At 44.1% G+C, this 26776-nt stretch overlaps 2 long non-coding RNA genes across 2 annotated transcripts; both read left to right on the top strand.

The window, feature by feature from the left end:
• Window positions 1-1076: 1076 nt before the first annotated feature.
• Window positions 1077-2171, top strand: LOC309542804. Its single transcript, XR_014224451.1, has 2 exons — window positions 1077-1120; window positions 1659-2171. It is a non-coding gene; the product is annotated as an uncharacterized lncRNA (long non-coding RNA).
• Window positions 2172-11557: 9386 nt separating this feature from the next.
• On the top strand, window positions 11558-12620 carry LOC309542790. Its single transcript, XR_014224436.1, has 2 exons — window positions 11558-11802; window positions 12327-12620. It is a non-coding gene; the product is annotated as an uncharacterized lncRNA (long non-coding RNA).
• The last annotated feature ends 14156 nt before the right edge of the window (window positions 12621-26776 follow it).

Genomic DNA, 26776 nt, shown 5'->3' with positions numbered 1-26776 from the left:
AGGATGAGAACAGAAATCGTGCTCTGGGGGCACAGCGGCAGCTGGAGGCCCCATTAGCTAAAGTGGTGCTTCAGGTTAAGAACAGTTTCAGGTTAAGAACAGACCTCTGGAACGAATTAAGTACTTAACCCAAGGTACCACTGTAATCTATAGCTTGTGAAAGCATGGGCGAGAGGTCTGTTATTATGATGACTACTTTATTATCAGGCCAGGGGTCAGCAAACTTTCCGTGCCTCAGGCCGGTGTCTCCAGCGCCGATCGCAAGGCGGGCCGGAAGGCGGGGGAGCGCGTGCCCATACTCGTGTGCACACACTATTTCCGGCGCATTTCCAGGTCGGAGGAGCACCGGAAATAGCTTGTGTGTATGTGCGCATGCCTCCTCCCACCCGGATGTGCACCAGAAATAACGCTTGTGCATGTGCAAATAACGCTTGCACATGCACACAAGCTCTTTCCGGTGCTTCTCCAACCCGGAAGTGGGCAGCAGCGCCGCGCCGGTAAAAGCAGGTAGCAGCAGCGGTCGCCGCGGGCCAGATAAATGAGTCCCTCAGGCCTTATCCGGCCCGTGGGCCTTAGGCTGTCTGTCAGCATGCTTTTTATTACGTTTATTATCGTTGATGCTCTGTAATGTGTTTTTAATTTTGTACATCACCCTGTGATCTTCTGTTAAAGGTGGTATATAAACTGAATAATAATAATAATAATAATAGGAAACATTACCAGTGTCGGGAGGGGTTGTGCATTCAGAGTGCTCCTAGCTCTCATTTGTTAAAGTTACGGTTGTATTATCTGCCTGAGTCAGACGCTGCTCCCACTTATGCTGAGTCAGCAGAGCTTCACTAGTGTCACAGCAGCTGTTTACAAAGGATGCTCCAGCAAAAGACAAGGATGAGCAGCAAGATCCCATTGAAGACCAACAGACATGCAGCTAAAGTGCCCTTCAGCAACTTAACACTGACATCACCCACAGGGTTTTTCACCAAGGACACCGGCATGCTTCATTATGATGCAATCTAGGCAGTCAGGCATTTAAATCAAAGGGGTTTCTCCCCCCACTCCCAGCTACTGTACTTGAAGTGTGATTCACTGTGAGTAAGGGCGATCGAAGCAGTCCCTTTGGGTAAGGACAAGGCATGCTGGGTGGTTATTCACTCCTCTGCGTTGCCTTGTCTTAAACAGGGGTCAGCAAACTTTTTCAGCTGTGGGCCGGTCCACTGTCCCTCAGACCTTGTGGCTTGCCGGACTATATTTTGAAGGGGGGGAAATGAACAAATTCCTATGCCCCACCAATAACCCAGAGATGCATTTTAAATAAAAGGACACATTCTACTCATGTAAAAACACGCTGATTCCCGGACCATCTGCGGGCTGGATTGAGAAGGCAATTGGGCCGCATCCAGCCCCCGGGCCTTAGGTTGCCTACCCCTGGCTTAAGAGATAATGACAACATCATCAGCTCTGTTTTATGGAGTCAAGCCACATGGATTTCTTTTACAAGCATACGGATATGGGATCAGGGGCAGGTAGCGTTTACGTAGATTAGAAATGAGTTCATGGCTACATCTGCAGACACGCATCGCTCTCTGGCAGCTGCATCTCAACTGTACTTTCTTTCATTTCCCAGTGCAAAGAAACTTTTCTTTCTTTTTTCATTACAGACTGAAGGCTTCTCAGGGAGAATCCCACTCTCACTTACCCTTGAACACAGAATCCAGGTGGCCGTTGAATTGCCCTAACCTTAGACAGTTGCCAGAAAGCCATTTAAGGCTGCCAGATGAAGCAGCAAAGGGCCTCTGGGAGAGGCTGCCGAAAATGCCCTTTCCGCAAATTAGCAGGAAAAGAGCAAGTAGCTTAGACCTCACCGACATTCTTCTAATATTTGAAGAGTCTCCAGCAGCATCTCCTGACTCTTGCAGCTGCTTTCCACTTTAGGCATCATTTGCACATCTCCTGGCAACTTCCTGACTCAATCCAACTGAAAACCACCCCAGCTGCCAGAGATATCTTTCTACTAACAGCAGCAGGATTCATAATCTGTTGTTCAGTGGCTGCTCTCAGAGACAGCTTCCAGGGCAGCACTTGGGGGATGAAAAGGTGGCACAAACTAAAATAAAAATAAAAATTGGGGGGGGGGAGATATTACTAAATAAAGAATCAATGCTAAAAAGTGAGTACCTAATGCATAGTTGATCCAAAAATAAAAATAAAAATCAGTAGGTAATGATGCAAGGTAATAACATTCCAAAAATCCAGTCATAGGAGACCGGGAGTTGCCTGACTGTAATGACTCCAACAATAGGATATTAACAGCTTGTCATAAATGATGACTGCAATTCTATACCATTTACCAAAAAATAAGCCAAATGGCCTTCAAGTGTGACTTCCTTTGGAGTAAAGATGTATAGCACACCATTGCACTGCACGTTCTCTTTCCTTCAAATATTGTGTTCTTTTGACCTCCAGTTCCTTACCTATGGCACAATATGATCTGTTTATTAGCTATTCCTTGTCCTTCATTTAGCACACAATTCATCCTTGTAAGTCAGTAACATCGGGTTTCTTCCCCCAATGTCCTGAACTTAGCAGGTGCTGTTTGCCCTTTTCATAGTGTTGCTTTTACTTAAGACTTAAAGGAAGAGACTTATCCACTCGATGTTCATTCAGAAAGTACATCCTGCAAGGTTACAATTCAAGGACAGGACTGGGGAACAGGACAGGACAGGACTGGCTTATACCTGTGGACAGTTGCCAAGCAATGCCTTTGTGCCAGGTAACTGATAGGCGGTGCGATAGCTGTGAGATAGCTCAGTCAGTAGAGCATGAGGCTCTTAATCTCAAGGCCGTGGGTTCGAGCCACACATAGGGCAAAATATTCCTGCATTGCAGGGGGTTGTACTAGAATGATCCTAGCAGTCCCTTCCAACTCTGTTATTCTATATTTCTCATATGAACTTATTGTTTACCCCAATGCCTAGGAAGCTTCATAGAAATTACTGGACCACAAAACCATGGCTTAATTCTTCTGGGATCAGCCCCAAAGTCTAAGAAGCAGTAATGGTGCACACCTCTACTGCAGTGTGTTCCAAACTTGGGTCTCCAGCTGTTTTTGAACTACAGCTTCCATCATCCCTGACCTGGAACCCTTGCAATCTTGCACTGCTTGGAGATTGGGGTTGCATGCAAGAGTATGTTTAAGAACACCGGGGCAATTTAGCTGATGGGTACAAAGAATCCTACGAAGGTCAGAGGCCACTGGTTTCTAGTATTTGCAAATCCTGAAGGAGCGTCTCCACCCCCATTGTTCAGCCCAGACACTGAGGTCCAGCTCCGAGAGCCTTCTGCCGATTCCCTCCCTGCAAGAGGTGAGGTTACAAGGAACCAGGCAGAGGGCCTTCTCAGTAGTGGCACCTGCCATGTGGAATGACCTCCCATTTAATGTCAAGGAAATAAACAACCACCTGACTTTTAGAAGGCATCTGAAGGCAGCTCTGTTTAGGGAAGTTTTTAATGTTTGATGTTTTATCGTGTTTTTAATATTCTGTTGGAAACCACCCAAAGTGGCTGGGGAAACTCAGCCCGATGGGCGGGGTGTAAATAATACATTATTATTATTGTTGTTGTTGTTGTTGTTGTTCTTGTTCTTGTTCTTGTTGTTATCAAAGCTCTAGCCTGGCCTGACATTATGTAAATGAACATGATATCTAAATATATTAAAAAGGCATGCAACTAAAATATGCAACTATGACGGCAGCCCTTCAAATTCGGATATGTTTACAGAAGGTAGTCCTTGGTGTGGAACAGGTTCCCTGACCCTGTACTGCTGGGAGTAGGAAATGAGACTAAGTTCAAATCTTTAATATGCCCTAGGTCTTGCTAGCTGGGAATAATGGGAGTTGTAGTCCAAAAAAACAGCTGGGGACCCAAGTTTGGGAAACACTGCTTTACTGGAAGGAGAAATGAAAATCAACTAACAGAAAGGTAAGGGTTTAATCCTGAGACCTGGAGTTGCCCCTGACCTCAAGAGCACTATTAAATTTTGCCTGTAAACATTATCAAGTAAAAGGTTGCATTCAGCCATTAAACAGTAGTTGGAATTTCCAAACAGAAGGCAATCTGCCAAATATATTATGTACCCAGGACGGTCTTTGATTATGTTTTGTCAGGTGAAAAAAATATATTAAAAAATCAAGCTTTTCTTCTTCTTCTTTTTTTAAACTGCTGTTTAGAAAAGATTCTAGGTTTCCTTTCTTCATAGATGGGTGATGCGGGGGGGGGGGGGAGTTAAAAGGAAGTGCTACATTTTTTTAAACCACCTGTGAGCTCATGAAAAAGCCTGAGACTTGAAAGGAAAAACACACGGAGGTGCTTAACCAAAACAGACAGAATATCCCTTGAATCACCACAAAAATAATTTCCCTTCTAATGTGGGGAGATTACTCACAAGAACTGGCAGCTATGCAAATAACCTTCACAGCGTTTGGGAATTTTTTTCCCCCTTCCACAACAGATTTCAAAGAAGGAGCTTGCTTTCAGGAAGAAAGAGAGAAAGAGTCCAACATGACTCAAAAGCAGAAAATTGCAGGATGTTGCTTATTTGCAAAGCTTACTTCAGATTTTCTATATCCAGTGCTACATTTTGCATGCCAAGACCTAGGACATATTAAAGATTCGTATTTAGTCTCATTTCCTACTCCCAGCAGGACAGGGTCAGGGAACCTGTTCCACACCAAGAACTACCTCCTGTAAACATATCAGAATTTGAAGCGCTGCCGTTATAGTTGCATATCTTAGTTGCATGCCATTTTCATATATTTAGATTTCATGTTCATTTACATAATGTTAGACCAGGCTAGAGCCTTAATTATTTTATATATATATATATATATATATATATATATATATATATATATATATGCTTTCGTAGATTTTCACGGGTACAGGAATGCAGGTTTTGGTGTCTTCGGGTGTCTTCCCGTGTAAGAGTCGGGGTGTCTGGGCGACGTTTCGACGAGGTCTCACTCGTCATCTTCAGGCTGGTGCTTTCGGCTTCTTGTTACTGGAACAGAGCAGAATCTGGTGTTTGAGTTCCTATAAATACTGTTGAGGGGTGTGGTGTATAGCCTCCAACGTTCTGGGCAGAGAGGAAGTTCCTAGATTAGTGTGCCTTTTCTTCTTTTGTTCCTTAATTACTTGAGGGATATCTTGAGTGATTTCATGAGTGATATTCTGAATACCACTGGGTGGGTCATTAAGTGTAGATTAGTTGCTAAAGCTTTCGTGTCTTGACCTCTTGAGCTTGTGAAGAGTTTTTCTGAGAAGATGGCTGTGCTGCATTTAGTTGTGCTCTGGCTTGGCTTTGTGTATAGGGGCGAGCTGTAATTTTGTGCCTTGTGCCAGCCAGATCTGTGTAGGGATTGCAGGGGGGTGCAGCATCCGGAGGTGCCACTATAGTTTGGCTACTGGATGGAGTCTGTAGTATGTCTGTGGAGAGGGTCTGGGTTTGGGTCTGGTGTGGTTGATTGGTGACGGCGTTCTGTGTGCCTCTGGTTCTGGTGTCGGTTTTTGTGGGGAGGGCTAATTTCCAGATGTCAGGCAGGCGGGACGTGTCGTCACGCTTGTTCATGTTGTGAGGGTGTTTCTCTATCTCGATGGCTTCCATGATTATTCTCTTGTGGTGATGTTCCATGTTAAAGAGCAATTTGGAATCTGCAAAATTAATTTCGTGTCCTGTTTCTATCATGTGTTGGAAAAGAGAGGAAGTTTTTTCTTCTTTTTTGACGGCATTCTTGTGTTCTGCGATACGTGCATTTATTCGTCTGTTTGTTTGTCCAATGTACGTGGCTGGGCAGACTTTGCAGGGTATTTCATAGACCCCTTGGTTTTCGAGCTGGATTTTGTCTTTTGGGTTTCTGAGGATATTGGCTATTTTTTGGTTGGTGCAGAAGGCTGTTTTGATATTGTGTTTATGGAGGATTTTGCTAATTTTGTCTGTAGTGCCCTTGATATAAGGAAGGAGGGCCATGCCATTGTTTTCTTCTGTGTCTTGGTTTTTGGGGGGTGTTTCTTTTTGGATTAGCTTCGTAACCTTGTTTTTCTGGTATCCATTGGCGATTAACACATTTGAGAGATTCTGTAACTCAGTTGTCAAGTGGTCTTTGTCAGCCAGGCGTTTGGTTCTGGAGATGAGAGTCTTGGCTACGGAGTTTATTTGTGCAGGGTGGTGGTGTGATTGTGCATGTAAGTAGCGGTTGGTGTGTGTTTTTTTCCGGTAGATAGTGTGTCCTAGGGCGCCATCAGGTTTTTTGTAGATTAGGACGTCAAGAAAGGGGAGTTGGTTGTTGTCTTCTATTTCCATAGTGAATTGTATTTTGGGGTGTAGGCTGTTGAGATGTGTGAGGAAGCTATCTAGTTTTTCTTTCCCGTGTGGCCAAATTACAAAGGTGTCGTCAACATATCTGAGCCAAAGTTTGGGTTTGTGTTCTGACTTGTCTAAAGCATTGGTTTCAAAGTGTTCCATGTACAAATTTGCGATGACCGGTGAGAGGGGTGATCCCATAGGTGCTCCTTCTATCTGTTTGTATCTTTGTCCATTGTGGATGAAGTACGTGTTGGTTAGGCAGTGGTTGGTCAGGTCCAGAATGTATTTGGGGGGATTGTATTTGTTTTGAATGGCTGTCAAGGCTTCATTAATGGGCACTTGAGTGAAGAGAGATACAACATCGAAGCTCACAAGTAGGTCATCGGGATGTAGGTATTGCTTCTTTATTGTTTCTATGAACTGGAAGGAGTTAGTAACGTGTGAAGCGATGGATTCTGCATAGGGCTGAAGTTGCTTAGCGAGAAATTTAGCGAGATTTTGTAGAGGTGAGCCTATGGAGCTGACTATTGGTCTGAGTGGTGTTCCTTCTTTGTGTCTCCCCAAGATACACAAAGAAGGAACACCACTCAGACCAATAGTCAGCTCCATAGGCTCACCTCTACAAAATCTCGCTAAATTTCTCGCTAAGCAACTTCAGCCCTATGCAGAATCCATCGCTTCACACGTTACTAACTCCTTCCAGTTCATAGAAACAATAAAGAAGCAATACCTACATCCCGATGACCTACTTGTGAGCTTCGATGTTGTATCTCTCTTCACTCAAGTGCCCATTAATGAAGCCTTGACAGCCATTCAAAACAAATACAATCCCCCCAAATACATTCTGGACCTGACCAACCACTGCCTAACCAACACGTACTTCATCCACAATGGACAAAGATACAAACAGATAGAAGGAGCACCTATGGGATCACCCCTCTCACCGGTCATCGCAAATTTGTACATGGAACACTTTGAAACCAATGCTTTAGACAAGTCAGAACACAAACCCAAACTTTGGCTCAGATATGTTGACGACACCTTTGTAATTTGGCCACACGGGAAAGAAAAACTAGATAGCTTCCTCACACATCTCAACAGCCTACACCCCAAAATACAATTCACTATGGAAATAGAAGACAACAACCAACTCCCCTTTCTTGACGTCCTAATCTACAAAAAACCTGATGGCGCCCTAGGACACACTATCTACCGGAAAAAAACACACACCAACCGCTACTTACATGCACAATCACACCACCACCCTGCACAAATAAACTCCGTAGCCAAGACTCTCATCTCCAGAACCAAACGCCTGGCTGACAAAGACCACTTGACAACTGAGTTACAGAATCTCTCAAATGTGTTAATCGCCAATGGATACCAGAAAAACAAGGTTACGAAGCTAATCCAAAAAGAAACACCCCCCAAAAACCAAGACACAGAAGAAAACAATGGCATGGCCCTCCTTCCTTATATCAAGGGCACTACAGACAAAATTAGCAAAATCCTCCATAAACACAATATCAAAACAGCCTTCTGCACCAACCAAAAAATAGCCAATATCCTCAGAAACCCAAAAGACAAAATCCAGCTCGAAAACCAAGGGGTCTATGAAATACCCTGCAAAGTCTGCCCAGCCACGTACATTGGACAAACAAACAGACGAATAAATGCACGTATCGCAGAACACAAGAATGCCGTCAAAAAAGAAGAAAAAACTTCCTCTCTTTTCCAACACATGATAGAAACAGGACACGAAATTAATTTTGCAGATTCCAAATTGCTCTTTAACATGGAACATCACCACAAGAGAATAATCATGGAAGCCATCGAGATAGAGAAACACCCTCACAACATGAACAAGCGTGACGACACGTCCCGCCTGCCTGACATCTGGAAATTAGCCCTCCCCACAAAAACCGACACCAGAACCAGAGGCACACAGAACGCCGTCACCAATCAACCACACCAGACCCAAACCCAGACCCTCTCCACAGACATACTACAGACTCCATCCAGTAGCCAAACTATAGTGGCACCTCCGGATGCTGCACCCCCCTGCAATCCCTACACAGATCTGGCTGGCACAAGGCACAAAATTACAGCTCGCCCCTATACACAAAGCCAAGCCAGAGCACAACTAAATGCAGCACAGCCATCTTCTCAGAAAAACTCTTCACAAGCTCAAGAGGTCAAGACACGAAAGCTTTAGCAACTAATCTACACTTAATGACCCACCCAGTGGTATTCAGAATATCACTCATGAAATCACTCAAGATATCCCTCAAGTAATTAAGGAACAAAAGAAGAAAAGGCACACTAATCTAGGAACTTCCTCTCTGCCCAGAACGTTGGAGGCTATACACCACACCCCTCAACAGTATTTATAGGAACTCAAACACCAGATTCTGCTCTGTTCCAGTAACAAGAAGCCGAAAGCACCAGCCTGAAGATGACGAGTGAGACCTCGTCGAAACGTCGCCCAGACACCCCGACTCTTACACGGGAAGACACCCGAAGACACCAAAACCTGCATATATAGATAGATAGATAGATAGATAGATAGATAGATAGATAGATAGTTGCTTTCGTAGATTTCGTAGTTGATTTCGTAGATAGTTGATTTCGTAGATAGATAGATATATAGATAGATATATAGATATATATAGATAGATATAGATATATAGATATATATAGATATATATAGATATAGTGTTATGAGTTTCTGAGTGCCAGACCACTTTCACCCCAGGATCCAGCAAGTGTTAGAATTTAATTAAGGCTTGAGGTGCTGAGCTGTGTGTTGGACACTGATAGTCCGTGGATCTAACAAGTGGTAAAAGCTAATTAAGCCAGGCTAGCCTCTTGTGTTGAGATGATTGCCTGGGTGATGGGTTATTAAGACAACATGGGATCACAGGGACTTGGCATGAGATGGCAAATAGCCCATAACAGATAAAGCCAGAGCTTAGAGGATAGAGAGTTAGGAGCAATGTGAGCTAGAACCTTAAAGTTAGGCGTTATGAGACTGAGAAGCAAAGCAGTAGGCAGAGCACGAAGCTTGATTTCTGCTTGCCTGTGGCTATGGGGGAAGCAAGACCCTTTTGGGGTGTTGATGCCGTGAACCCCTTTGTCGTAGGCTCAGGTTGCAGATATGTGTACATTAACCATATATCATAAGGACACCACAGTCTCCGCTTTGCCTCATTTCCAAAAGGAAACACAGACCCTGGGTTAGTGCCTGGAACCCTTGAAATCTTGCTCTGCTTGGAGACTGGGGTTGCAGGCAAGAGTATGTTTCAGAACACTGTGGCAATTTAGCTGATGGGTAGGAAGAATCCTAGGAAGGTCAGAGGCCACTGGTTTTTAGTATTTGCAAATCCTGAAGGAGCGTCTCCACTCCTGTCATTCAGCCTGGACACTGAGGTCCAGCTCTGAGGGCCTTCTGGCAGTTTCCTCCCTGCGAGAATTGAGGTTACAGGGAATCAGGAAGGGCCTTCTTGGTAGTGGTGCCTGCCCTGTTGTCCCATCTGTTGTCAAGGAAATAAACAACCACCTGACTTTTAGAAGGCATCTGAAGGCAACCCTGTTTAGGGAAGTTTTTTATGTTTGATGTTTTATCGTGTTTTTAATATTCTGTTGGAAGCTGCCCAGAGTGGCTGGGGAAACCCAGCCAGATGGGCGGGGAAGGAATATATATATTTTAAGCCAGGTGTACTGATGCGACTTTCTTCTTCTGCAGTGCTGTGATGGAGGATCATCTTTCCTGAAACGATAGTCTCAGCTGAGCTTTCTAGTAAGCTTGTGGTGACAGGAAGGCAACCTGTTTGTCTAGCAGTTTTTGTTGCTGTTCTTTTAAGTGAAGCCTTTTTGCTTTTAAAAAAACGAGAGAGGGAACACTTTTTTAAAAAAAGATAAGAGGGATGGCTTTCCTTAAAAACAAAACCAATCTCAAGTGTGTTTTAGCCAGTCTCCCTGGCTTCCCACATTTCAAGTAAAGCTCAGGGCAAGACAATAGGCGGTAACTTCTCCCGTGAGGCTTTTCAAATCAGGCAGCTGGGGAGGCTGCAAAGTGCTGGAAAAATGCTGAATGGAAAGAAAAACACCCACATAGCTGTTACAACATAATAGGTTTTGGTAGCCATGGAAGAGCTAGCATGTAGAATTGCTGCAAGTCATGCTGAGATACTTTTTCTGAGAGCCATTTGGATAATGCTTTGTACTTGGGCCAGAGAGATGTTGAATTACAGTCTCTGCTCAGCCACAAAATTCACTGGGTATCTTTGAACAATCACTTAGAAAGGGCCGCAACTGAATAGTAGGGCACACACTAAGAGTTCAGTTTCTCATTGTTGTCAGATTGGTCTCACCAGCTGCAAGAGGATTGGTGAGAAATCCTCCTGGCAATGATCTCAGTGGTCAGTCTGGGATTTCAGGTGATCCCTGAGGTAACCTGGACCTAAGTGGTTGAAGGCTTTGTAAATCTGTTCTAAGGATCAAATGGGGGAAATCCTTAAATGGGGTCAGGATACTACTAGGAGAAATAAAAGGAAGAAAGGTCCTGGTCTAAGATTTTATATTTATATCTACACAAAGAGAGTGCTATGTATCTAAGTTAAAAGGTAAAGGACCCCTGGACAGTAAAGTCCAGTCAAAGGTGACTATGGGGTTGCGGCACTCATCTTGCTTTCAGGGCAAGGGAGCCAGTGTTTGTCTGCAGATAGCTTTCTGGGCCATATGGCCAGCATGACTAAACCACTTCAGGCGCAATGGGACACCGTGACAGAAACCAGAGCACATGGAAACACCATTTACCTTTCTGCCGCAGTGGTACCTATTTATCTACAGTACTTGCACTGGTGTGCTTTTGAACTGCTAGGTTGGCAGGAGCTGGGACAGAGCAACGGGAGCTCACCCTGTCACGGGGATTCGAACTGCCAACCTTCTGATTGGCAAGCCAAAGAGGCTCAGTGGTTTAGACCATAGCTCCACCTTTGTCCTAAATAAATAAGCACACAATCACTAATAGGTCCACCCGCCATTGTGAGGCTCAAAGCAATGAAGATGATGCTTCCCCACCTGTTGCCATTGGCTGTGGGTTTCTTGTGATGTCACAAAAGCCCTTGGCAACTGAGGGGATATAAAGGCAGGCCAAGGGGAAAGCCCTTTTTTATTTCCAGCAGGACACATCTGGCCATGGATGTGACATTCAGCCCTGCCCAGGTTTCTTCCGCTTGGAGGAGGCAAAGTGGTGAATGGAAGGAGGCAATCCTCTGGCAGTGGGATGCTAGGGAGCCAAAATAAGGCAAGTTTGCTTGCTTGAAGGCTGCTGGTATCTGGCGGAAGTCTCATGATGGCTCTAACAGTAGCTTCTGGCACAATGGGACACCGTGATGGAAACCAGAGCACACGGAAACGCCATTTCCCTTCCTGCTGCAGAGGTACCTATTTATCTGTTTGCACTGGCATGCTTTCGAACTGCTAGGTTGGCAGGAGCTGGGACAGAGCAACGGGAGCTCACCCCATTGCAGGGATTCAAACCGCCAACCTTCTGATCGGCAAGCCCAAGAGCAGCGGTTCTCAACCTGTGGGTCCCCAGATGTTGTTGGACTACAACTCCCATCATCCCTGAGCTCTGGCCTTGCTAGCTAGGGGTGATGGGAGTTGTATTTCAACAACATCTGGGGACCCACAGGTTGAGAAAGGCTGCCCAAGAGGCTCACTGCTTTAGACCACAGTGCTACCCGTGTCCCTATGTATCTATATCTATCTATCTAACTATTATCTATCTATCTATCTATCTATCTATCTATCTATCTATCTATCATCTATCTATCATCTATCTATCATCTATCTATCTATCATCATCATCTATCTATCTATCTATCTATCTATCTAAATGTAAGAATCAATGGATGGATGGATGGATGTAGATATATTTACGTGTTCTCTTTGCTTTCAACAGATTTAGGCTGAAAAGGAGCATGTGCACTGAAAGTTAACAGCTGAGCAAACTTTTTTTAAAATGATGAATTACTCCACATTTACCAATATCAAGGTCATCGGAAGTCACTTCCTCTTTAACTGCCAAATGACACATTGCCGTTCTGAATGCTCGTGTATCCCATGTGACCCACTTGGCGTAACCAAAATGAAGGAGAGCAGCTGGAGAGAGCCGAAGGAAGGGAGGATGTGGTTACTACTCGGAGGAAGAGAAAGCAAACATTAAAAAAAAATAAAGAATGCTTTCTTCAAAGTCTTTTCCAGTCTATAAAATCTCTTCTTTAAGTGGGCTTGTGTACACAGAAGCTTGCCATTACAGGAAGTTAGTACCTTTTGGAACATCGCTGTTCTCTTTCTACTTTTTCACCCACCCGTGCTACTATTTCCTTTCGTTTCCTTTGCCTGTGTTCTGACATTCTGATTTGGAGATCCCTATTCTTTCATTAAAAGTACCCCACATCAAAAGCTCGCTGAAACTAGCACAGAAGAAAGGAGCAGGGCATGATCCTGGCAGCGTAAGCAAGGAATGGTGCATGTCAGCAACTGCTTGTTAGGCCTCTCCTCTCACCAGGTGGCTCAGGACCAATGATGCTGTTTTGAGTAGCTGGTGATGTGGAAATGAACAAAGAGGTTTAGACACACTAAGTAAAAGTACGTGGAGGCTCGGAAGCTTTTATCTGGGCTGCAAACTACCCCTGGATATATCATAATAAAGCAATCCCCCTTTTTCAAAAGCTTTAAAAGAAAAGAGATGGATTTCCACCCACCCCCTTCTAATTGAAGGGTTTGGGGGTTGCCTTTTGCTTGTTTGTTTTCAGGACATCCTAGGATTCCTCATCAATTAATGGGGGGGACGGCGGAAATCACTGGTCCTTTTTTTTAATGTGTTTGCTGTAGAATCCTCTTTATTGCAAGCAGCATTATTATAGCTGAATTCCAGGAATGAGCATAATTGTACCTTTTAACTAAATCAGTTTGACCTTATAAACCTATAGCATGGCAAGCAAATCGTATTCCCTTTTTCGTTGTTAATGTTTGTGCTTGTAGTTGAGCGGGCAGTTCTGTCTGAAGGTCAGTTTTTTAATGTCAGCTGGGTGGAACTTTGTGTTGTTGTTTTATTATTACCACCCAGTGCTTTTTTCCTGGGGGTACCCAGCGGTACACATACCCCTCAACATTTTGTGAATCTATGTACTTTTGTCCATTTGTGGTATTTATTTCCCCCAATTAGAACCATAAAATGGTGATTTTCTTGAGTCCAAATGAGAGTACTCCTAAACATTGTTTAAGAAAAAAGCAGTGTTACTACCACTGTTATAGCATGGTTTGTTTGTTTTTCCATTGGTTTTGAATATGCTGTGATGGAGTGTTATGCCTTTTTAATTGCAGTTTGGCACTGTGGGGTGCCTATGAGCAAAGGATGCAGTGAAGATGTTTGCTAAATATTACAAATGACACCCTTGTGTGTGGTACGTATCTAATGAAATGTATTTAGTATGAGAAGGGGAGAGATCAAATTGACTAGTGAGCAGCAAAGGCAGAGCCCGAGTTAGCAAAACATCACGTGCAATACAGCATAATTTTGTTTAAATATCTCATTTGTTATAGCATCATTATAGACCCTTGACAGATTGGCCAGTTTATTCTCCCATAGTGAGCCATTGCAGATGGACATTCAAGAGAAAGCCTGGTGATTATGAGGAGCAGAAATTTATTTATACTTTGCATTTTCCCCTGATGGGACTGAAGGTAGCTTATAGACAAAAATAAAATAAAAAATGCTTAAAAAGGTAGGGGAAAATCTATAAAAAAAACAATTAAACATTGAAATAACTAAAATGATATACATATTTTAAAAATCTATTAAAACCACACCAATAATCACAATAAAAACAGCATGGCACCAGCCCCTTAGTTAAAAGCAGTCCGTTCCCAAAAGCCTGTTGCATCAAGAAAGTCTTCACCTGCTAGCAGAAAGACAAGGAAGGAGCCAGGAAGAAGCCATGTATTGTGACCTTAAAACTCTCCAACTCTCTTTATGATGTTATGAAAAGAACAATCACCATTCTTTCTGCTCTGAAGCCTTCTCACAGATGCCTAAATCTCCTCCTCCCCTGGGTCCTTTCCAAGCAATCTGAGGCTATGCCAATGCCACTGTCTCTGCTCCTCCCTCTTCGTCCCGCTTTGAGTCCTGGGAGGCTGGGGAAAGGGGAACTTGTTGCAGCAGAATCCACCCTGGCTTCTTCAGCAGCCTGACTCATCTCTCTGCCTCTTGGTCTCCCTCCTCTCTTGTTTCAGCATCTGCCTCTGATTCTGCCACAGACTCTCCTAGCTCACTAAGCCCTATTACGCCTTCAGCTTCGGCCACCTCCTCTTTCCAGTGGTCTCCCTCTTCTCCCTCTGACTGTGGGGATGATTAGGGGGGCAGGAGAGGATATATTATTTAGCGATATCCTTCCTAACTTGCGCCAGCAAGTTCCATATTCTAGCAGAGTTCCAAACATCCCCCTTTTAAAATTATGCAGCGATCAGGTTGATGCTGAGTCATCTGAGTCTTACTATTAAAGATTCCTTCCTGGTAAAATCCCTTCTAATCCCACTTAAAAAGAATAAGCACAAGAATCTGATTAACGTTAATATAAAAGTAGTTTACTCACAGATTCATTCAGGTTCACAGATATATCGCCTGAAGGCAGGCTTGGGTTACATAACAACTACAGTGGTACCTCGGGTTACAGATGCTTCAGGTTACGCGATTTCGGGTTGCGCACCACGCCAAACCCGGAAGTACCGTTACTTCCAGGTTTTGGTGCTTGTGCATGTGCAGAAGCGCTAAATCGTGCTTTGTGCATGCACAGAAGCGCCGAATCGCGACCCGCACGTGCGCAGAAACGGCGCTGCAGGTTGCGAACGTGCCTCTCGCACGGATCACGTTCGCGACCCGAGGTTCCACTGTAGAACTAATCCATAAAGAAGTTAGTCCCAAGTGACTGCGACTAAGCAGTCACTTCTCCAAACACACAGCAATCTACAAAATGGATAACACACACTGATCAGAACATGGAGGCCATGTGTGCCTCCATCGAAATACAACAGACCACACCCTCTGCAAGTCACATGTAATGGAAGTCTGTCCCAGCTCAGGAGGAAACAGGAAGTCTTCTCCTGAGTGGTACAAACCATGTCCACAGTAGGAAAGTTGTACTTGACTGCAGTTTTACATCCCACACTGACTCGTCATCATCCCACCCCAATTCTCCTGGCTCCGTGCCTTCTTCCCTTGGGGGGTTCCCCCATCTGGTGCCTCCCACCATTCTTCTGTGTCCAGCCAGTCCATGACTGGGAATGATGAATCTGTGGCCCTCAAGATGTTGTTGGACTCCAGGCTCCCATAATTCCTAACCGTTGATCACACTGATTGCAACTGATGGGAGCCCCAACAACGTTCGGAAGGCTGCAGGTTCCTAACCCTTGCAATGGGACAATTGCATTAACAATAATATGTGAAGGATGTTAGTTATAAGAATTGTGTTGTTTCATATATTGCTATTGTCTGTTTGTCAGTTTATAGTTTGTTTGTTTATTTGATTGTATGTTTGTTTGTTGGTTGGTTGGTTGGTTGGTTGGTTGGTTGGTTTGCTTTCCTGGCATAAGTGTATCTATTTTAAAACAATAAAGATATGCATAGGAAAAAAATAACAATAATATCTGAAGCAGCAGCAAAAAGCATTACACAAATTAGAATGCCTGGGGTAATTGAAACGCCTTAAACTGGATTGTGTGTGTTTTTATTGTTATTTTAGCTGTGCGGTTATTCAGTGTAACCCCTTGCTGAGCAAGTATGGGAAAGTGGCCTAAAAATGTTTTCAGTAAATTAAAAGAAAGAAAGAATGCACCTTTCCCCGCTGCACAGGAGAATCTCACAATACTGAAAATCCCTCGGTTGGAACATTCCATTCTGGGCAGCAGCTTCCCAGCATGCCAGTCCATGTAGGGGCTGCATGCCTGGGTGGCCTATCAGCAAAACGTTTCCTCTCCATATCTCCGTTTCCTGTGCAACGTCATCTGCCTTCTGTCAGATAGTAGGTTACTGTGACAATGAGTGGATATGTAATATGCAAGTGAGCAATGACAGAGCAGAAAAACCCTGCGCTGTTTTACTCAGAACTGCTAATTGCTGGCCCTCAGTTTGTTTCCAAATGCACTCGGAAATTCAATTTCCCTAATGACTAGTTAATGGTGCGTCTGTGTGTGTGTGTGTGTGTGTGAGAGAGAGAGAGAGAGAGAGAGAGAGAGGGAACGAGAAAGAGAAAGAGAATGTCTGCACAAAATAAAAACAAGAGGAAGACTGCTTTTAATCAACAGGGACTTGGACAGATGCTGGCTGTGTATCTCTTCCTCCTGAACCCTGTAATTTCTGCATTTCCCGTCCTTCCCACTCCTTCCAGGTGCCTTTTTCATCCAGCTCCCAGGAGCCAAATCCCTGGCATTGCCCCATTTATTTATACACTTGGCCACTGCTGACTGAAGGAGACAAAAAAAAATTCCCATTTTATGGATGCTGTAGGCTGATCCTAAGCAAAATCACTCACTCTGCCAAGATAAGGGATATTGATTTGGATTACTAGAAGGACATTGGAATAGTCATATTGTGCTGTCCAAGTGACTAAAGGCCTGGGCTTAGGAGGGAAATTTGGGAAAAGTTACATCCTGCAGAGGGGGGGAAACTCTTCTGGAGTGCATCTGTTAAACACTTTGAATGATTGTTGTTATCTGTAATCCAATTGTTATCCAATCCAATTGTCAGATAGGGAGGCGGGTGTTCTTTTTATCAATTTTCCATTTTTTCCCCCAGTTATTTTTTCTCTGTTCTCTTTTTCTTTCTCTTTTTTATACAATTGTGTTTTGTAAGGATCATGAGCATTCTTTTCTTTTGCTTTATTTTTCTCCTTTTTTGATATATTACTTTTTATTATAAGGGATGGAAGGATCTGTCCATTTTGCTTCTCTCAGTTTCTTCAATTCGGTTCTCCACATTGCTGCTGAGATTTGCAGGTTTTTCTTCTCTCATGAAAAAAATTCAGCGATTTAGTGTGAATTGCTCTTGATGCACAACACGGCAACCCATGCCCCAGCATGGCCTAATGGTACAAAACATGCCAGACGCCATTCAAATCTCAGTAATGGCACAACCGGGTAGAATAACTTTGAACAAGCTTCTGTCTCTCAGCCTTCAGATCTCTTGTGTAACAGAGGCACAACCTGTCTAACAGGTTCGTAGTTAATGATCAGAGACAACACACAGCTTTCACTAAATATAGAAGGGGGAGATTTTTTTAAAGAAAACAACCACATATGAGCATAAAATCATATGATGCTCCCATACAGTATAACATGCATGATAACTGAGCACTTAAACAGTTGTATTAAAGGGATCAGCAGTGTCAATCACACATTTTGCTTAAAATGATCTTGCATCTATTGCATCTATAATAATGATGACAACTTAGTTGGACACTTCATAAAGATTTAAAGGTAAAGGTACCCCTAACCATTAGATCCAGTCGCTAACGACTCTGGGGTTGCATGCTCATCTCGCTCTCTAGGCAGAGGGAGCCAGCGTTTGTCCGCAGACAGTTTCTGAGTCATGTGGCCAGCAGGACTAAGCTGCTTCTGGCAGACCAGAGCAGTGCATGGAAACGCCATTTACCTTCCCACCAGAGTGGTACCTATTTATCTAGTTGCACTTGATGTGCTTTTGAAATGCTAAGTGGGCAGGAGCTGGCACCAAACCACGGGAGCTCACCCCGTTGCAGGGATTCGAACTGCCGACCTTCCGATCGGCAAGCCCTAGGCTCTGTGGTTTAGACCACAGTGCCACCCGCGTCCCTTTCATAAAGATTTACTTTTCTTTAAATTAACACTTCGGGGATGGAGAACCAAGTCTAGGTGTTGTTCATATCCCATTATCCCTGACCATTGAGCATGCTGGCTCGACCTGATGGCAGTTTGAGTCCAATAACACTTTAGAGGGCCACAGGTTCCCCGTTCCTGTGATAGATCCCTTTGCAATTCATAGGTCAATCAATACCCATTGACATTTTCAGAAGGCTTTCCGCTTAAGGACAGATAAGTGTGCAGGCAAGCTGTACGCCCAGTCGACAAGGCACCTGGAATACTATGTCCAGTTCTGGGCACCACAATTTAAGAAGGATATTGGCACGCTGGAACATGTGCAGAGGAGGGCAACCAAGATGATTGAGGGTCTGGAAACCAAGCCTTAGAGGAATGGTTGAAGGACCTGGGTATGTTTGGCCTGGAAAAGAGGAGATTGAGAGGAGATACGATAGCCATCTTCAAATAGCTCAAGGGCTGTCACATGGAAGAGGAAACATGCTTGTTTTGTCCTGCTGTGGAGGTTAGGACTCAAACCAATGGCTTCAAGTTACAAGAAAGGAGATCAGGAAGAACTTTCTGACAGTAAGAGCTGTTTGACAGTTGAACAGACTCCCTTGAAAGTTTGTGGACTCCTTTCCTGGAGGCTTTTAAACAGAGACTGGATGCATTGCAAGGGGTTGGACAACTAAAAGTCTATGATTATATGAAGGCTCAGGGCTCTCTACTACTATTCTGGAGTTAACCCAAGTTCCTTTCTATTTGCTAAAATGAACGTTCATGTATGTTAAAATCTACACATTCACAGCCACTTGATTGCAGGGTTTCTTCTCTCCATATCGACCTTGATCCTAGCAAAGTCCAGCTTCCCCTCCACTCCCTTAAAGCTCCAGCATTAGAAGTTGACCAATATGTGGGAAATAAGTCACTGCCACTGCTAGTTATACACTAAAGAAAACTCAGCATGAGCACTTGGACGTGCAGTGACGGCAGTGTGACAAAGTGTGATTTATTGTTTCTGATATGCATGGAAGGAGCTTTGGCCTCCTGCCTGACTCTGCTTGGTCTGTTGCTTTCCTTGGATAAACCATCCGCTTGTGCTAAAGACAAAATGTTTAGCACTAGAACCTGTTTTCATCACAATAGATGTAGGGCAAAGCTGACAAATTGCCTCAACTGTTTCCAACTCTCTTTCTAATATGCACTTTCTAATATGCCCTAACCCTAACCCTTCTCGTTCTTTCTCTGAACCAGGCTTAGACTGGACAGCCCTTTAAGTAGAGGACTGTTTCTGTAAAGTAGGACACATGGCCACCCTACAACAGAGCCTTTTATCTCCATTGGCTGAGCTACTGTAATCCTAAGGGTCACTGGTGCCAATGCCAGGTTTACGTATAAGCTGAACAAGCTATAGCTTAGGGCTCCACTCCCTTGGGGGGCCCCAAAAAATTTAAAGGAAAAAAACCTGGATGTGCATTTCCAAAATATAAGATAAGTTCAACAATTACTTTGATAAAATACATATTTTGTTGTGTGCAAATGGCTTTAGATACCGATTAGGTCCATAAATTACCATATACTGTAGCATATATTCAACACAAAAAACAGCATCATTTTGTTGTTGACAAAGGACAGCTGGACATATAAAGGGCCCTATTACCTTCAGTAGCTTAAGGTAAAGGGACCCCTGACCATTAGGTCCAGTCGTGGCCGACTCTGGGGTTGCGGCGCTCATCTCGCTTTACTGGCCGAGGGAGCTGGCGTACAGCTTCCGGGTCATGTGGCCAGCATGACTAAGCCGCTTCTGGCAAACCAGAGCAGCGCACGGAAACACCGTTTACCTTCCCACTGGAGCAGTACCTATTTATCTACCTGCACTTTGACGTGCTTTCAAACTGCTAGGTTGGCAGAAGCAGGGACCGAGCAACGGGAGCTCACCCCATCACGGGGATTCGAACCGCCGACCTTCTGATCAGCAAGTCCTAGGCTCTGTGGTTTAACCCACAGCGCTGCCCATGTCCCTTTCAGTAGCTTAGGGCCTCATCAAACCTAAATCCGGCCCTGCTGGTTGCTGCTGGCTGAGTTACTTCAATTTTGAGAGACTTGAAATAGCCTGTCAACAGACATTTGGGCTTCATATTGTTGCAGATTGGGGGGCCTAAACCCTAGAAATTAATAAATGGTAGGGTTTTGATTAATTGGGGTGTGGATGAAAATCTAAGCTGCAGAGCTGTGCCAGACAAGGAGTCCCTGGGCTGGCTTCTGCAAGCCAGCCTGGCTGGCCTAGCAAAGAACAAATCTGTTAGCATGACAAAAGGGGTTGATGGGTCATCTGAGATGAATCCTTTGGCCTGGGGAGACAGATGTTGCCAAGGTGATGGGGTATGTGTTTGAGGTGACAGGAAAAGAGAGTTTTTTTAGCAAGGTGTTCTGGGAAGAAGGAGAAGGAAGAGGAGAGACTGGGATCCATTTTGGGCAGGTTGGCTGAAGGCTGGCTGGAAGAGATGCCTTGGATTCCAGGGCTGCATTTCGGGGGGGGGGAGCCCCACTAGAAAGGATCATGCTGAAAGATCTGGACTCCCTTCAGGCAGACTGAAGGTGTGAATAGGTAAATAAACCGTATTTCTGAAAGCTACGGCAGTCTCCACCATGTCTCAATTCTCCAAAGGAACACAAAGACTTGGTGTGTGCCTGGAACCCAATGGTTTTTTGTTGCCTCTTGGCAGAAAGAAAGGGAGGCTCCCAATTTTTGTAACAATATATTTCTAGCAGGGTACTGACCTGACATGAACTGCTATGAATTTCCTTCTGTGGCTGTGGCATCCAAAGTTAAGGCCACCCACGGTGAAATGATCATTTGGTGTTCTTTTCATTTCATTATTAGAAATGTATGGCTCTTTCGCAGCCGGACAGCCAGTTCAACTATTATTTCAAAGTTCTGGGTGTTCTCCAATACTGGCATATAGATCAGATTGCAACCATTTTATTTGCGTATTTCTCAGCTATTTGGGAAGAAGCTTCTCCCCACTCGCCATTAATTGATTCTGTTCATTCAGAACGTAGAGCTAGGAAACACGATGATTTGTATGCAAGCTGCTTTTACATCTCTCAGGACACTTATGCCTGCCAAATTGTGCCAGTTTGGGGGCGGGTTGACGCATTTTTTTTCATTTAATAGAAACATGACTTTTCTCCTTCTGCAAGCAAACAAAACGATAATTCACACTTGACTTTGCCTATGTGAGCTGAAGAACAATGTCCACTAGCTTTAATTCATTTTGCCCATTAACATTCCAATTCAATGTGGTACAATTTTCATTTTGACTGATATTTCCTAATGTTGCCTTGAACAAATCTCAGATGCAAGACCCATTGATCTTGTAGTTTACCTGTCACATACAATCTTAAAACAGATGCAGCGCCCAGAATTCTTTGAGGGGGGAAATGGACTTTGAATGTGCTTCAAATATATAGTGTGTATTCAGCCAAAGCAATAAATAAATAACTCACAGAGGATGTGGGGACTCTAAATGCACTTCCACTGAGGCCACTGAGGGGTTTTGTGTTTGTGTGTTTGAATACTCTTTTTAAAAAGCCATAGAAAATCTGCTGAAAAGTCAGGTTGTCATTTTCACAGTGCTAATTATAATACCAGTGAGAGTTAATTATATAATAGCCATCTGGGGAAATCTATCAATTGAGTCAACAATCTGGAAAAGACTTTAAGCCGTGATGTGATTAGATTGTTACATAATGTTATCCCAGGTATCCTTAGATGGACAGAAGCTAACTTGAAAATACAACGTGGTTTGGCTTGATTAAAACAGCCAAGCAAAGGCTGGGGTCCAAATGAATGAACAACATGGAGGAAAGAGAGAGAGATGCATACAGATAGAGCATTGCTTTCATTTTCGCTGTAGCAGTTCCTACTTTCAAACAGGCTATAGCTCTGCAGTAGGAGAATCTGCACCAGCTTCTGGGTCAGGTGAAAGGCTCATCTAGTCCAATATCCTGTCCTCACAGTGGCCAACCAGATGGTATTCACAAACAGGACCTGAAAGCAAGAGCACTCTTGCCCCCCATGCAATTCCCAGCTTCTTATTCATAAACCTGTCTCTGAATCCACCTACAGCAGGCATAGGCAAACTCGGCCCTCCCGATGTTTTGGGACTCCCATCATCCCTAGCTAACAGAACCAGTGGTCAGGGATGATGGGAATTGTAGTCTCAAAACATCTGGAGGGCCAAGTTTGCCTATGCCCGACCTACAGCACCTGCTGTCACCTCCTCACACTACCCAGAGGGAAGAGCCAGTGTGGTGTGATGGTTAGAGTGCTGGACTATGACCTGGGAGACCAGGGTTCAAATCCCAAGGGAGCAGAAAAGACTGTTTCTGTATATAACCACGGCTGCACAAATGTTATTGGCCCAGAGATGGAAAGACGATAAAGTCCCGACCAGAGAAGAAAGGCAGATTACCGTTAAGTTGATGGATTGTGCCAAAATGGCAAAAATGAACGGAAGAATCAGAAATCAGGAAGACCAAAATGTTAATAAGGAATGAGGAAATTGTACAATTTATCTTAAAAACCATTGTAAACAGCTAAAATCGTTAGTAGGATTAAACTTGTAGTTTAATGGTGAATTTTGGATATAATGGAGATGTAAAAGGTTTGGATTATTATAAAAGATGCAGGAGGAAATGATTAACAATGGTACCCACAAAGGGAAGGAGGGAAGTCCAGGAGATTCTTTGGAATCTTGATATGTTGTATTTTGGATATGTAGTTGAAAAACTTTAATTTGAAAAACCAAAAAAAATTATTGTACAAATTCCCACCCAGCCACGAAGCTCACTGGGCGACCTTGGGCCAGCCACCATCTCTGAGCCTAACCTGCCTCACAGGGCTGTCGGGAGGATGAAATGAGAAGGAGAGGAACCACATATACCACCTTGAGCTCCTTGGGAGATAAAGGTGGTCAATAAATGAACAAAAAAATGCCTGATATCTGGACTGTGTCATCAACTGTCAGAAGCCAGAGGAATCTGCAGATCAGTGGAATGGTGGCTGCTACTTCAGACTTGTGTCTTTCTCCTCAGCCACCCCTTGAATGCACCTGCTCGTCTTTCTCCACTGTCCCTCTGAAGGGAAGAACCTAGAACACAATTCAAAGTGTTGGTGCTGACCTCTAAAGCCCTAAACGGCCTCGGTCCAGTATACCTGAAGGAGCGTCTCCACCCCCATCGTTATGCCCGGACGCAGTGGCGTAGCGTGGGGGGTGCAGGGGGTGCCGGCCGCACCGGGCGCAACATCTGGGGGTTAGGGTTAGGGGGCACAAATCCACGGGTTAGGGGGCGCAAATCCACGGGTTAGGGGGCGCAAATTACTTGCCTTGCCCCGGGTGCTGACAACCCACGCTACGCCACTGCCCGGACGCTGAGGTCCAGCGCCGAGGGCCTTCTGGTGGTTCCCTCATTGCGAGAAGCAAAGCTACAGGGAACCAGGCAGAGGGCCTTCTCGGTAGTGGCGCCCGCCCTGTGGAACGCCTTTCCAGCAGATGTCAAAGCAATAAACAACTACCTGACATTCAGAAGACATCTTAAGGCAGCCCTGTTCAGGGAAGTTTTTAACGTGTGATATTTTAGTGTATTTTTGGTTTCTATGGAAGCCGCCCAGAGTGGTTGGGGAGGCCCAGCCAGATGGGCGGGGTATAAATAATAAATTATTATTATTATTATTATTATTATTATTATTATTATTATTGAACCTTGTAATGGAAGGCTCAGAAGCCATACTAGTCAGGAAACAGGCTTTATCAATTCTCTACAAAGAACAAAACAGCAAAAAGGAACACTTCGCTCCACCTTAACACCACCAAGTCCACCACATGGATGCCCATGGATGTAATGACACGCTTGAGATCTTGCCCTGGCACTCTTGAAGTCTTTCCCCTAAATGTCCCCTTGCTCACGAGGTGGCAACTAGTACGTTTACACTCACCTCCCCAAAAGAGAAGGCCCTGTTCTCATGTTGCCACCCTCCAAACCTCTTGAGGAGGAGGCACACAATGGAGGGCCTCAGAAGATGATCTCAGGGTCCAGGTAGGTTCATATAGAAAGAGGCGGTACCTTGAGATATTGCAGTCCTGAACCGTTTAATGCTTTATAGGTCAATACCTATAAAGTGGGCCCAGAAACTAATTGGTAGCCAGTGCAGTTGGACCAAGATCGGTGTAATAATATATGCTGCCACATATATCAATAGATATAAACTCAAAACGGTGGCAACCCTAAACAGTATGGCTGCGTGGTAGAGACCTCTTCCATGACAAATGTCCCATCTACCCAATACTCAGAGCAGACCCATTGAAGATAATGAACATGGCTAACTTAGTTTTGTTAATTTCGATGGGTCTACTCTGAGCAGGGCTCAGTTGATCACAACCCAATAGCTACTGTGGTTCTCAAAGGCCAAGGTCATTACATGCTTTTTACTGAAAATGTTCATTGGTTCTTCCTGCTTTTGATTCAGAAATGGTCCATTTAATAGTAAAGAAAAAAAATTATTAGCCTCCTTAAGACACCACCCTTGGGCTAGTTTAGATTAAGATTTTTATTGGCTTTCCCTTCACAATGACAGCTAAACCTCCCTCAGGGGGAAAAATGCCTTGACGCAAGCAGGACTCTCCAGCAAAACTGCTCTTAAATAATTTTCACCACATCTTGACAAACCTTTGAGGTAGGAGACATTTATTACTGAGGACAACAGGCCATTGTTGCCTAACATGGCTAATAGCAACCTCGTCTCGCCCATACTTTCCCCATATTAAGATAATTGCCGAAAGTCATGAAAATCAGTGGGTTTAGACTGACACATTTCAGTTCTCAAAAGCGGATTAGCTTCTGTGCTCAGCAACAGCTCAACACCCTCATAAAATCAGTGCTAAGGTATCAAACCAGCGATATGCCCAAATACCAAAAATATTAAGCAGAAGATAGCAACAGGTGTAACACAGCTCTTTATTTTCTGGAAAATGATACGCAGCCTTCTAAAATAAAAGTCAGGTTACTCTGGTGAAGAGAACTTGACAGAGTCAGTATGGAGAACCCCTGGTCCACGTTTGACGACTGAAGCATTTTTCACTACGTGTCTATCGCTGTGACAAATTGTATCTCCCTGGGTGGTGAACAACACTGCCTCTATTGGGCATTTATTCAGCAGGTAGACACTGAGGGAATTGGTAAGAGGATATATTAATTATATTTAATCCTCTACAGACTCATATGTGTAGGTTAATAAACAAAGTGGGGGGACGGACTGGTACAGAATATTAAGTCCCATTGTTAGGCAGGTTAGCGAAGCATAGGAATAGGCTCCAGGCCAGGCATAGGCAATCTCCGGCCCTCCAGATGTTTAGGACTACAATTCCCATCATCCCTGACCACTGGTCCTGTTAGCTAGGGATGATGGGAATTGTAGTCCCAAAACATCTGGAGGGCCAGAGTTTCCTATGCCTGCTCGAGGCAAACAGCTGCCCCTTCAAGGCTCCCTACTCACCAGCCATGGGGTGGAGCCAGAGAAGTCTAGGTAGCCCCAGAGATCATAAAAAGGCTCAGCTCCGAACAAGTTGCTCCCTGAGCTCTTTCTGAGGTTCTGAAAGATCCTTCCCTGCTTCTTTCCTGCCTCATCTCGCCTCCAGACTTCTTGCTCAATTTGTACCCTCTCAACTTGCCTGTGGATTCTATTCCACTAAGACAGGACATCTCTCAAATGTCTGAAAGGGTTTAAAGTGTGCGTGTGTCACTTCCGCCATGCTAAAAAACATCCATCTTCATCCTTACTCCATCTCCCTGCTTTCAAGCCCTGCCTCAGAATTGTTCTCCTTGTAGTCATATTAAATTTTACCCTGGCTATAAATAAGCTTCAGAGCAAATGTTGTTTCCTCAAGGTCTCCGTCTATGCCTTATGTAACAGGTTGACTGGGTTTAAAATCCAGATTTATACTCCACTCCATCAGCATGCCGAGAAGAACAAAATTCCAACTAAAAACGCAACTGGAAAATATTTTTTTGCTCAATCAGGGCAAGGCTGATTGAAGCAATTTACCCATAGTTATCTCCAGGGTACTTTAGTATTCCAGACTCACACCTGATGATTTGCCCCTAAATAAGGTCATTCTGCCTCCTGTCACAGACAGAAAACAGTGTGTCTAGAGCCTGCTGTACATGAGATGGACTTGATGACCGAATGCTCAAAAAAAAAAAATGCCAGTGGTTTTGCAAGGCTCAAGCATTTCTGCCATTATTGCTTCATCTTTCATAGAATACTTTGCATTGCAAACAAGCTAAACCAACTGAAGCTCTGGAAGGGGACTAGGGGAATCCTGGGAACTCTCAGCAACCTTAACAAACTACAGCTCCCAGAATTTCTTTTTTTATATAGACACATTTTTATTGATTTTTAAACATATCCATTCCAACAGTCATGCAACATACCTTCTCATCTTATACAATATA

This window comes from Podarcis vaucheri (genome assembly GCF_965113315.1).
Source record: "Podarcis vaucheri genome assembly, chromosome: 11".
Lineage (NCBI taxonomy): Eukaryota > Metazoa > Chordata > Lepidosauria > Squamata > Lacertidae > Podarcis > Podarcis vaucheri.
This window is presented reverse-complemented; position numbering and strand designations above follow the sequence as displayed.